Genomic DNA, 12517 nt, shown 5'->3' with positions numbered 1-12517 from the left:
GTCCGTTCGCGGGTTTTACCCATGCCTCTCCCGCTGCGCTAGTGGAGGGCGGGGCCCCAGGGGGATCTCGTTCTCACCCAGGCTCAGACCAACTTGTCCCCTCAAGCCAAAGGTCAGATCCTAGCTGGGGCCCCTAGGATGTGGAGGATTTTTTTCGTTGTTTCAGATTTGCAGGCCTAAAGCCAACGTTGGGACTCGTGGGGCAAAGCGGGATGGGGCCTTTCTTCCTTCCCCTATCCCGACCTGAGAGCCTGGGTTTAAGCCCTACAGTCTGATGTTAGATCTGATGTTGGTCTCATCAGATGCCGGAACAGGAGAGACCCAGAGAGTCTAAGTGCGGTGCCGAAGTTCCCTGACGTTCCCTGAGACCCACACCAGACCTTTCTAAACCTGCCCTCCCACACACACCCCGCCCAACCACTGATCATACTTCATAATACCACGGTTCTCCCATCCATGAGGGCAATAGAAGTGGCAATCTGCTTACTCCACCCCTTCCCGCCATATGGTTGGCTATATGTAAGGTGAAATTGCAAAGAAGAAACTTCTAAACCTTCCACCCCACAAATGGTTTTGTGCTGACTTGGATATAGAAAGACGCACTTCGTTATTCGTTTTTTTCTTTTTTGTTTACTTTTTGATTTATTATTATTAATTTTTAAGTAAAGCCTTTTGGAGCAAAAATTAACCAACAAATGAAGCCAGTGTAGTACTTTCCAACTCCTGTACCAACTTGGCAGCTCTTCTGACTTTTATACCCATTGCAAAAGCAGCTTACAAATCTTTTCTTTTTTTTTTTAATTCCTGATTTAAAAGTTTTGAGGATCTACTAATTTATTGATTTAGTTAATATTATTAGCAAGCCCAAGAAGTTAGGGCCTGGAGGAATTTACAATCCAGTAGAGAAGATAAAACTAATACGAAGTGATTATAATGTATTCCAGAGCATAAGACTATATGCATCATACAGCAGTATAAAGAGGAAGGGACTAGGAGGATAGAAGAGATCTGAGTTCTGGTGTATGTTCCTTCATTTTCTAGGCTTGTGTTCCTGAATATACCCATTAACTGCTTCAAATCTCTCCTTACCTGTGGAAGGGGAGTGACATTTGTCCAACATTCTGACTCAGGGAAATTGTAAGCATAAAATGAAAAAAGGAAAAAAAAGAATATGGAAGTCATTTGTACAATACACTTAAGAAGAGAGTTACCACCACAATTTGATTGGTGTTTCTGGGAGGGAACGGCCATTTTTAACCAGGGTCATCAGAGGAGGGTTGGTGGAGACTGAGCCATTGAGGTGGTCAGTAAAGAATGGGTAAGACTTTTTTACATGAAAGAGAAGGAAGACTGGAAATTTTAGCTGGAAACAAACACACAGAAATGAAAAAGGTGGCGTGTAGAACTGGGTTAAAAGAAAAACATGCCAAGACTCTTCAGAAAAATGGTCTTATTACAAAAATTAATTTTCATTAGACTGATCCACAAGTATCGAGGACGTTGGTGAACTAAGTAAATAAATTGGATTGGAACCCACAGGTCATTCATTCATTCATCCATTCATATATTCGATAAATATGTGTTAAGCATCTGTTAGGTATCAGACACTCTACTCGGCATTGAGTCTACAATGCCAAGTAAATAAATAAGATACAGTAAGTCCCCTACATACAAACCTTCAAGTTGTGAACTTTCAAAATGTGAACGTGCGTTCGCATGTCCAATCACATAAGTTAGTTCACGTGTCTGGAATACACTGTCACATGTGTGCATACTCTACAAGTGGTTGTGCTTTTATGTACTTTACTGTACAGTACTGTATAGAGTACAGTAGTACAGTACCTTTATTTCAAGCCTAGGATGTCCAGAAGCAAACGTAAAAACAGCGATGTTGTAGCTGGTACTGCTAAGAAGTACAAAGGGATAACAATGGAAACAAAAGTGAAAATAGGGGCTTCCCTGGGGGCGCAGTGGTTGAGAATCTGCCTGCCAATGCAGGGGACACGGGTTCGCGCCCTGGTCTGGGAAGATCCCACATGCCGCGGAGCAACTGGGCCCGTGAGCCACAATTACTGAGCCTGCGCGTCTGGAGCCTGTGCTCCGCAACAAGAGAGGCCGCGATAGTGAGAGGCGCACGCACCGCGATGAAGAGTGGCCCCCGCTTGCCGCAACTAGAGAAAGCCCTCGCACAGAAACGAAGACCCAACACAGCCATAAAAATAAATTAATTAATTAATTAATTATTTTTTAAAAAAGTGAAAATAATTGAGAGAGTGGAGTGAGGCGAAAAGATGGTAGACGTCGTTCATTCTTATAACATGAATCGTTCAACCACCGGCACGATTCTAAAGAACAAGAACAAGATCATGGAATGTGTGAAGTCTGCCATGCCGATGATGTCAACAATAATATAGAAGAAGCGTGGAAAAGTGATGGAGGAATTTCGCGCCAAGCTGGCGGGTAATCCCCTCGTCAGTGTGACATGCTAGCTCAGAAGTGTTTTCTGCCGCTGTCATGGTTCGTCCACTAAACCGCATGGTCGCTGTGTACATGGGCAGAACATGGGCATTGGCAAGAACAGGGACCTGCCCTGGCCCCTGCTCAGGAATGAATACAGGTATTTCCAAAGAATGACCACAACCTCTTCAGCAGAAGGTAAACAGAATTTGGTGATTATGGGTAGGAAAACCTGGTTCTCCATTCATTCCAGAGAAGAATCGACCTTTAAGGGACAGAATTAATATAGTTCTCATTAGAGAACTCAAGGAACCTCCACAGGGAGCTCCTTTTCTTGCCAAAAGTCTGGATGATGCATTAAAACTTATTGAGCAACGAGAATTAACAAATAGAGTGGACATGGTTTGGATAGTGGCAGGCAGTTCTGTTTATAAGGAAGCCATGAACAAACCAGGCCATCTTAGACTATTTGTGACAAGGATCATGCAAGAATTTGAAAGTGACACATTTTTTCCAGAAATTAATTTGGAAAAATATAAACTTATCCCAGAATATCCAGGTGTTCTTTCTGATGTCCAGGAGGAGAAAGGCATTAAGTACAAATTTGAAGTACATGAAAAGAACGATTAATGTGAAAGTGTTTTCTGATCTATTTCAAGCCTCCTCCTCCCCCCCCCCCCAAAATTATGTATTTTCTGTTGTAGAGGCTTTTGTTGATTTTAGATCCATGAATAATTATTTCTAAGCAAAGTACTTTTATTCCCCATTAATCTTAACTAGACTGTACCAGATACCATTTGTGAAACATTTCTTGCTGTAACTGCCTGAATACCCATCAGGAGTCAAGAATAGGTGACCAGCACCTGCCTAGGGCAGAATATCTACCAAGACAGCCCAAAGTGGGAGAGTCCCCTGGTAGCATGAGTTGAAACAACCAGAGCCCCTAGAGCTAGGAGCTAGGCAGATGGGTCCAAAGGTCAGAACTGGATTATAAACAGAAGAGCTAGCATTCAATTATTAAAATTAGATCAAAAGAGGGACTGTGCATTACTTTATATCACACTTCTGAAAAAAATTCTGTTCACTCAGACCAGGAGTCAATAAGTTGAAAACTCCAGGATATAGCAGCTCATGCAGCTCAATATCAAAAAAACAAACAACCCAATCCAAAAATGGGCAGAAGACCTAAATAGACATTTCTCCAAAGAAGATATACAGATTGCCAACAAACACATGAAAGGATGCTCAACATCACTAATCATTAGAGAAATGCAAATCAAACTACAATGAGGTATTACCTCACACCAGTCAGAATGGCCATCATCAAAAACTCTACAAACAATAAATGCTGGAGAGGTGTGGAGAAAAGGGAACCCTCCTGTACTGTTGGTGGGAATGTAAATTGATACAGCCACTATGGAGAACAGTATGGAGGTTCCTTAAAAAACTAAAAATAGAACTACCATACGACCCAGCAATCCCACTACTGGGCACATACCCTGAGAAAACCATAATTCAAAAAGAGTCATGTACCACAATGTTCACTGTAGCTCTATTTACAATAGCCAGGACATGGAAGCAATCTAAGTGTCCATCGACAGATGAATAGATAAAGAAGATGTGGCACATATATACAATGGAATATTACTCAGCTATAAAAGGAAACGAAATTGAGATATTTGTAGTGAGGTGGATGGACCTAGAGACTGTCATACAGAGTGAAGTAAGTCAGAAAGAGAAAAACAAATACCGTATACTAACACATATATATGGAATCTAAAAAAAAAAAAGGTTCTGAGGAACCTAGGGGCAGGACAGGAATAGAGACGCAAACGTAGAGAAGGGACTTGAGGACACAGGGACGGGGAAGGGTAAGCTGGGATGAAGTGAGAGAGTGGCATGGAGTTATATACACTACCAAATGTAAAATAGATAGCTAGTGGGAAGCAACCGCATAGCACAGGGAGATCAGCTCGGTGCTTTGTGACCACCTAGAGGGGTGGGATAGAGAGGGTGTGAGGGAGACACAAGAGGGAGGAGACATGGGGCTATATGTATATGTATAGCTGATTCACTTTGTTATAAAGTAGAAACTAACACACCATTGTAAAGCAATTATACTCCAATAAAGATGTTAATAAATAAATAAATAAATAAAGGGGGGGGGGGGAAACTCCAGGATATTCCACAGGGATAGTAAAGAGGCAGGTACAAGACTACCATTTCGGTGGTTAAAGGAGAAGGTCTGAGACCTTAAAAAACTTTGTTTCTGATCTTCAGTGAGATTGCATGGGACGTTACAATGATAGAGCAAGAATCGGCTGCTCATTACAAAAAAGAATAATCTAGTATCAAGCATAATGGCTAAAACTAAAAATTCAGAGGTAATAAATTGAGAATGAATATTGCTAGAAACCAAAATTAGTAAGTTAGAAACTAAACTTCACAAAATTAAAAAATGAAAATTAAAACATGTTTTACCCATCACGTTAGCAAAGATTTAGATTAAGTATCCAAAAAAAAAAAAAGGCATTTTCTGCCTTATAAATTGGTGCAAGCTTTTTAGAGTATAAGTTAGCAATATGAATTAAAATTCAAAATATTCTGGGTCTGGACACAGAACTTCCACTTCTAGAAATTAATCCTGAACAAAGAAATGGACCCAAGACTGTTTGTTGCAACTTTTTTTTTCAAACTTGGAAACAGCCCAAATGTTGATTAATAGGAAATAACTAACCAATATGTCTAGAAAATGTAACATCTGCCGCAGTTAAAAAGAATGAAGTACTGACAGAAAAATGCCAAAAATTGCTAAGTAAAAGAAGCAAATTGTGTGTAATACTCAAAATGTTTAATAAATGTTCATGTGCGGGGGAAAAAAAAAAGTGATGGAGGAGATGGAGAAACTTCTCAGTGTGTGGATGCAACATCAGCATCAGCGTCGAGTCCCACTCAGCTTAACGCTGATTCAAGAGAAAGCTAAAAGCCTTTATGAAGATGAAACATGAAGAAGAAACACGGCGAAGAATCAGAGGGCGCATCTTTTAATGTCAGCCATGGCTGGTTTCATCGGTTCAAGGCTAGAGGCAACCTTCACAATGTAAAAGTAAGTGGCAAGGCAGCGAGTGCAGAATCGGTAGCTGCCAGGGAATTTCCTGAAATGCTCTGAGAAATTATTGATGAAGGTGTATATTTACCCAAGCAGGTTTTTAACATGGATGAGAGAGGACTTTACTGGAAGAGGATGCCAGACCAAAGTTACATCAGTAAGGAGGAAAAGTTGATGCCAGGCTACAAAGCAGCAAAGGATAGGCTAACTCTGTTTGGTGGCAATGCTTCCGGTTATATGAAACTGAAGTCTCTCTTAGTTTATCATTCAGAGAACCCAAGAGCCCTTAAAACATAGCCAAGGGCTGTTTTCCTGTTGTGTGGAAGAGTAACCCCAAAGCCTGGGTTACCCAAGCCATTTTCCAGGACGGGTTTTTCCTCCACTTTATCCCAGAGGTAGAGAAATATTGCTTGGAGACGGACATCCCATTCAACATTCTTTTGCTGCTGGACAGTGCTCCGGGCCACTCCCCGTTCATGGACGACTTTCATCCCAACATCAAAGTAGTGCATCTGCCACCGAATACTGTGTCACTCATCCAACCTATGGACCAGGGAGTTACAGCGACTTCCAAGAAATATTACTTACGTTACACTTTTCGTCAGGCAGTAAAGGCAAGTGACGAATCAGGAACAAACTTGTGACAATTTTGGAAGGACTATAACACCTACAAGGCTATAAAATCATTGACTTTGCTTGGCGTGAGGTTACGGCCGTCACCATGAATGGGGTTTGGAAGAATCTTTGCCCGCAATTTGTTCATGATTTTCATGGATTTGAGAAAGTGGATGAGGAATCCAAAGAGGCCTTCAGCCACCTAGTGACCCTCAGCGAGAAGCTGTAGCTAGATCTGCAAGAGGACGACTTCACTGAACTCCTTGCTGTGCAAGACGAGGGGCTTACTAATGAAGACCTGATGAAATTGGAGGGCCAGAGAAAGGACGAAGAGAGACAAGAGGAAGAAGTAACTGAAGAACCCGAAAGATTCATGACACAGGAAATGGCAAGGGGATATTCTTTATTAGAGGAAGCACTGTTTTTGAGGCACAGGACCCGAATGTAGAATGGTACACAAAGGCTGCTGCAGCTGTTCAGAATGCAATCCAGTGCTACCATGTCATCTATGACGAGAATAAAAGAGCTACTTCCCAGACATCACTGGGTCGTTTTTTTCAGGAGGGTAGAACTGAATCCAGCAAGGAACCAGACCTGTGCCATCAACATCAGGCGTGGGTGAAATTACAGCTTGCCCTCCATCTCCTATTGCTGACAATCCTTCAGCTCTACCATCTCCCACCTCTTTCCCCTCCTCTAGTCAGTAAATCTTCTTGCCTGTTCGTTCGATGCCAGCCCCTGTATGCCAGCTGTTGTACTGTACTGCTGTATTTTCAAGGTAGTGTACTGTAAGATTGAAAATGTTTTCTTTATTTTTTGTGTTTGTTTTTTATGTATGATTTGTGTGAATAGTATTATAAACCTATTACAGTATAGTACTATATAGTCGGTTGTGTTAGTTGGGTACCTAGGCTAATATCGTGGGACTTATGAACGAGCTCTCAGAAGGGAACTCGTTCTTTTTTTTTTTTTTAAACAGCTTTATTGGAGTATAATTGCTTTACAATGGTGTGTTAGTTTCTGCTTTATAACAAAGTGAATCAGTTATACATATACATATGTTCCCATATCTCTTCCCTCTTGCATCTCCCTCCCTCCCACCCTCCCTATCCCACCCCTCTAGGTGGTCACAAAGCACAGAGCTGATCTCCCTGTGCTGTGCTGTTGCTTCCCACTAGCTATCTATTTTACGTTTGGTAGTGTATATATGTCCATGCCACTCTCTCACTTTGTCAGAGCTTTCCCTTCCCCCTCCCCATATCCTCAAGTCCATTCTCTAGTAGGTCTGTGTCTTTATTCCTGTCTTGCCACTAGGTTCTTCATGACCTTTTTTTTTTTTCCTTACATTCCATATATATGTGTTAGCAAGACCTAAATAGACATTTCTCCAAAGAAGATATACAGATTGCCAACAAACACATGAAAGAATGCTCAACATCATTAATCATTAGAGAAATGCAAATCAAAACTACAATGAGATATCATCTCACACTGGTCAGAATGGCCATCATCAAAAAATCTAGAAACAATAAATGCTGGAGAGGGTGTGGAGAAAAGTGAACACTCTTGCACTGTTGGTGGGAATGTAAATTGATACAGCCACTATGGAGAACAGTACGGAGGTTCCTTAAAAAACTAAAAATAGAACTACCATACGACCCAGCAATCCCACTACTGGGCATATACCCTGAGAAAACCATAATTCAAAAAGAGTCATGTACCAAAATGTTCATTGCAGCTCTATTTACAACTGCCAGGACATGGAAGCAACCTAAGTGTCCATCATTGGATGAATGGATGAAGAAGATGTGGTACATATATACAATGGAATATTACTTAGCCATAAAAAGAAATGAAATTGAGCTATTTGTAGTGAGGTGGATGGAGTTAGAGTCTGTCATACAGAGTGAAGTAAGTCAGAAAGGGAACTCGTTCTTAGGTAGGGGACTTACTGTATCTGATTTCTTGGAGTTCACAGACTCCACTTCACAGGAGGGTTATGGTGTCCCCTAGTGGCTGGGCCCTTGCAGTCACAGTTTTCCAGCCTGGAGCAAAGGAGCAATTACAGCACGACCCAGGTCAAATGCAGCTCCTCTTATGGCAGCTGCTGCCCCTGCTCAAGAACTGGAGGGAAGCTTCCAGAGTGGAAGTCAGGAAAAGGGGAGAAAGGAGAGGCGGGCAGGGGAGAGGATAACAAGGTGGAAGGGAGTTGGGCTCACAGGGTTGCAGCTCGGACTCCACCTCCTGAGAGCAGATTGCTGGCTGCTTGCAGGCTTGCCCCAGCTCCACTGCTGACTCGGGTCTCTCCTCCTACAGCAGTCGCCACTTTTAAAGAAAAATCTTCCACAAAGACTACTCAGTTGTCAGACTTTGGTTCTTTGCTAAGGTTACCCTCACCAGCAAAAAAAAAAAAAAAAAAAAAAAAAGGATGGAAACAAGAACAATTAAGTCCTCTCTCTCCCTAGAAGGATCTCTTCCTGATTTAGCTAAATTTACTTCTCTGGCTTCCCTGATAATAAAGAGGAAACCTTCTTGTGCAACCCAAAAGGGAATCCACATTAAATTTTCATTGGCCTATTTTTATTGGTTAAATCACTTCAGAGACAGGTAACACTACATTCAATAGACTTTTTAAAAGAAAAGCAGGTATTGGTAATACATCTTAGATATATCTCAGTAAAAAAAGGTTTTAAATATTTGTTGTTTCAAAAGACTTTTGGCAAAAAATAAATAAATTGACCTCTGTGTGCCTCAGTTTCTCGTCAGTAAAGTAGGGGATAATAATAGCACCTCCTGTGTGAGGATTACATGAATTGACTTTTGTAAAGCTCTTAGAACATATATACAACTTACTCTATATACCGAGTAAGTTCTATGGAGTGTTAGTTACTATTTTCCTTATATTACCTCTTTCACCTGTTTGTTTCCTTGTATATTTTCTTCTTGCTTCTCAGCCCCAACTGTCGTGTTTGATCCCCAAGTGGTTGTCTTGTCTTTGGAATGATAAAATCTGATTAGACATTACAAAGTGATAGAGTATAAGTGTTGGGGGCGGAAGGAGTTGTGTTTACAGAAATGAAATTAAATGCTTTGGAAAGACTCGACGAAAGCAAGTTAGAAAAAAAGAAAAAGCCGTCACGGGGCTTCCCTGGTGGCACAGTGGTTAAGAATCTGCCTGCCAATGCAGGGGACACGGGTTCGAGCCCTGGTCTGGGAGGATCCCACATGCCGCGGAGCGGCTGGGCCCGTGAGCCACAATTGCTGAGCCTGCGTGTCTGGAGCCTGTGCTCTGCAGCGGGAGAGGCCGCGATGGTGGGAGGCCCGCGCACCGCGATGAGGAGTGGCCCCCGCTTGCCACAGCTGGAGAGAGCCCTCGAACAGAGATGAAGACCCAAACGCAGCCATAAATAAATAAATAAACAAATACTTAAAAAAAAAAAAGCCGTCAAATGGCAGGTGTAAGAGACTCATAAAAACTGAGCATGATTCTACACTCAGTTTGCTTTTAAAATGTCTTGTTCCCGCCTTATTTTAACAAACCCAAATTAGTAGTCATTGAGGATAGATCACCAGTGTAGAAGAAATCGGAGGCAGAACTGAATCAGAGGGCCCACACCCAAGTAAAAGGCTTTAGCCCTGCACGTAAACATAGAATACACGAATAGATATAGTGGATATAGTGTATGCCTGTCCTTCTATTTAAATAATAGCACTTCCTGTGTGAGGATTACATGAATTGACTTTTGTAAAGCTCTTAGAACAATGCCAGGTACATAGTAAGTTCTAGAAAAGACCCAGGCGGGAGTCGGAGAAGCGAGTGCTCACGCTGGCCACGGAAGGGTGAATACAAGTTTGCTGGATTGATAAGAATGAGGCAGGCTCGGGGGTGAGGAAGGGGTTGGGTTGGGGGGTGGGGAACGAGGTAGGGAAAGCATTGTATATGAATAGTACAGCAAGTCATCCAGTTTGGCTAAACTTAAAGTACAAAGAAGACAGTGAAGATGGATAAGGGTAGACAGATAACCCAAGGCCAGATATGGCGTAGCTTTATTTAATAAGAAAAGGTGTTTAGAGTTTATCTCATAGGTCAAGGCAAGACATCAAAAACTGTCAAATGTGGTAGTGACGTGATCAGATCTACATGCTAGGGAGATCATTCTGGTAGCGATGATGTGGGGTGGATGTGCCAAAACTAGAAAAGGGAGATCAACAAGGCAGTTATTGCAATAGCCTGAGTATGAGATGTTGAGGCCTAAACTAGGGCAGTGGCAGGGACATGCAAGGCGTGTAGTAACCTTCAGTGGTTTCCTCCCCACACTCAATCCCTCTTGGCCCCATCCAACAAGCACCCAAGGACTGACTCTGTTCCTTACTCTCAGGGTGGGCCCACCACTCTGGCCATGGTGTTTGTTTCATAGATGGGCACATAGCCCTTCTGGGATATCGGGAGTATAGGAGAAGTTTGCTGTGTGCTTCAGGGAAAGCAGTTTCTTTCTATTCAGGTGGACATGAACAGAGAAGCATGAAGCCCTAATTGTGGTTGACAGTCGTTTGACAGCCATGAGCTAGGGTGACCTTGTAATTCATCATCCCAAACTAGATCACATTTGAATGAAAGATAGTGCTATAAATAGTTGTGTTAGGACAATAGATGTACCTGGGAGTGCCCTGGCCAACCAGGACACATGATGCCCCAACTGAAACAGTGCACCTCAGATTGGGACTTGAACCCATGCGGCTGGGACTCGAACCCGGCCAAAATCCACAGTCTTCCAGCTGAGATCACACACCTGGTTTTAGGGCTTAATGAAGCTCAGGTTCTTGATGTCTCATCGCAGAAAGAATTCAGTGAGACACAAAGTGATCGGTAAGAAGTGGATTTATTTAGAGAGAAACACGCTCCACAGACAGAGTGTGGGCCATTGCAGAAGGTGAGAAAGATACCAGGGTATGGGGTTGTCAGTTTTTATAGGAGTGGGTAATTTCACAGGCTAACGAGTAGGAGGAGTATTCCAGCTATTTTAGGAAGGGGCAGGGATTTCCAGGAATTGGGCCACTGACCACTTTTTGATTCTTATGGTCGGTCTTGGAACTGTCATGGCTCCTGTGGGTGTGTCATTTAGCTTGCTGATGTATTACAATGAGCACATACTGAGGCTCAAGGTCTAGTGGAAGTTGTCTGCCATCTTGGATCCATTTGGTTCTAATCAGTTTAAGTCATGTCCTCGGGCTATGTCATTCTTTCAAAGGTTGTGCCCTGCCTCCTTCCCTCCTATTACATGACCATTAGAAGAGATGGCCTGAGGATGCAGCAAACACCCCTGAAAGCTACAAGGAGGTCAAAAAGAAACTGAGTCCTTAATCAAACTTCATTTGAAGTTTACCCCATCTCTGAAATTTTTAGTTATGAAGTAAAAATTCCCTTTATTTTCATTTCTCTTTAATTTTGTTTTTCAAAATGTAAGCATTTAAAAAGTAGAAAGAATAGTATAACGAGACCTCACAGCCCCTAAATCCAGATTCAACAATTGTCAAGATTCTGCCACAATACTCTCTCTAGGGACTTCCCTGGCGGTCCGGTAGTTAGGACTCTTTGCTTCCATTGCCAAGGGCGTGGGCTTGATCCCTGGTCGGGGAACTAAGATCCCACACACACACAAAAAAAGTACTCTATTTTCCTTTCTTGGATGAAGTATTTTAAAGCAAATGAAGATACCATTTCATTTCACCCTAAATATTTCAGTATATTTCCTGCTAAATATGGAATTTTCTAACATATCACACCATTGAGACATCTAATAAAAATTGGTAACTTTTTTTGTCATCTAATATCCAGTTATATCCAAATTTCTCTCATCGTTATGAAAAATGTTTAAATAGCTGGTTTGTTCACATCAGGATCCAAACGAAGTCCGCACACCACAGTTGATTTTTATGTCACATTAGTCTCATTTAATCACAAAAATTCCTTTCCCCACATTTTTTCATGCCACTTGCTGCCAAACCCAACTTCATGTGCCCGATGCACATCGAGGCCAAACAAACCAAAACATTGGCGTTTGGAGCAGAGAAAGGTTTATTACAGGGGCCAAGCAAGGAAAACAGGTGGCTTGTACTCAAAAACTCTGAACTCCCCAATAGTTTTGGGGGAAGAGTTTTTATAGGCAAAATTTGGGGGGTGGGTTGCAGGGTGTGTGACTTTCTTCTGATTGGTTGGTGGTGAGGTAACAGGGTGGTATTCCAGGAATAATTCTCCACGTGGGTGGGGGCCTTAATTCCTGAAGAAGAGTTCAAAGATATTGTTATGTATATCTCTTGAGGAGGAACAAGGACTCT

At 42.1% G+C, this 12517-nt stretch overlaps 1 pseudogene; it reads left to right on the top strand.

The window, feature by feature from the left end:
- The first annotated feature begins 2514 nt into the window (after positions 1–2514).
- LOC103002951 (dihydrofolate reductase-like) lies at positions 2515–3087 on the top strand (annotated as a pseudogene).
- The last annotated feature ends 9430 nt before the right edge of the window (positions 3088–12517 follow it).

The sequence above is a fragment of the Balaenoptera acutorostrata genome, chromosome 18 (genome assembly GCF_949987535.1).
Source record: "Balaenoptera acutorostrata chromosome 18, mBalAcu1.1, whole genome shotgun sequence".
NCBI lineage: Eukaryota > Metazoa > Chordata > Mammalia > Artiodactyla > Balaenopteridae > Balaenoptera > Balaenoptera acutorostrata.
The sequence above is the reverse complement of the archived record's forward strand: the minus strand, read 5'-3'. Positions and strand labels throughout refer to the sequence as shown.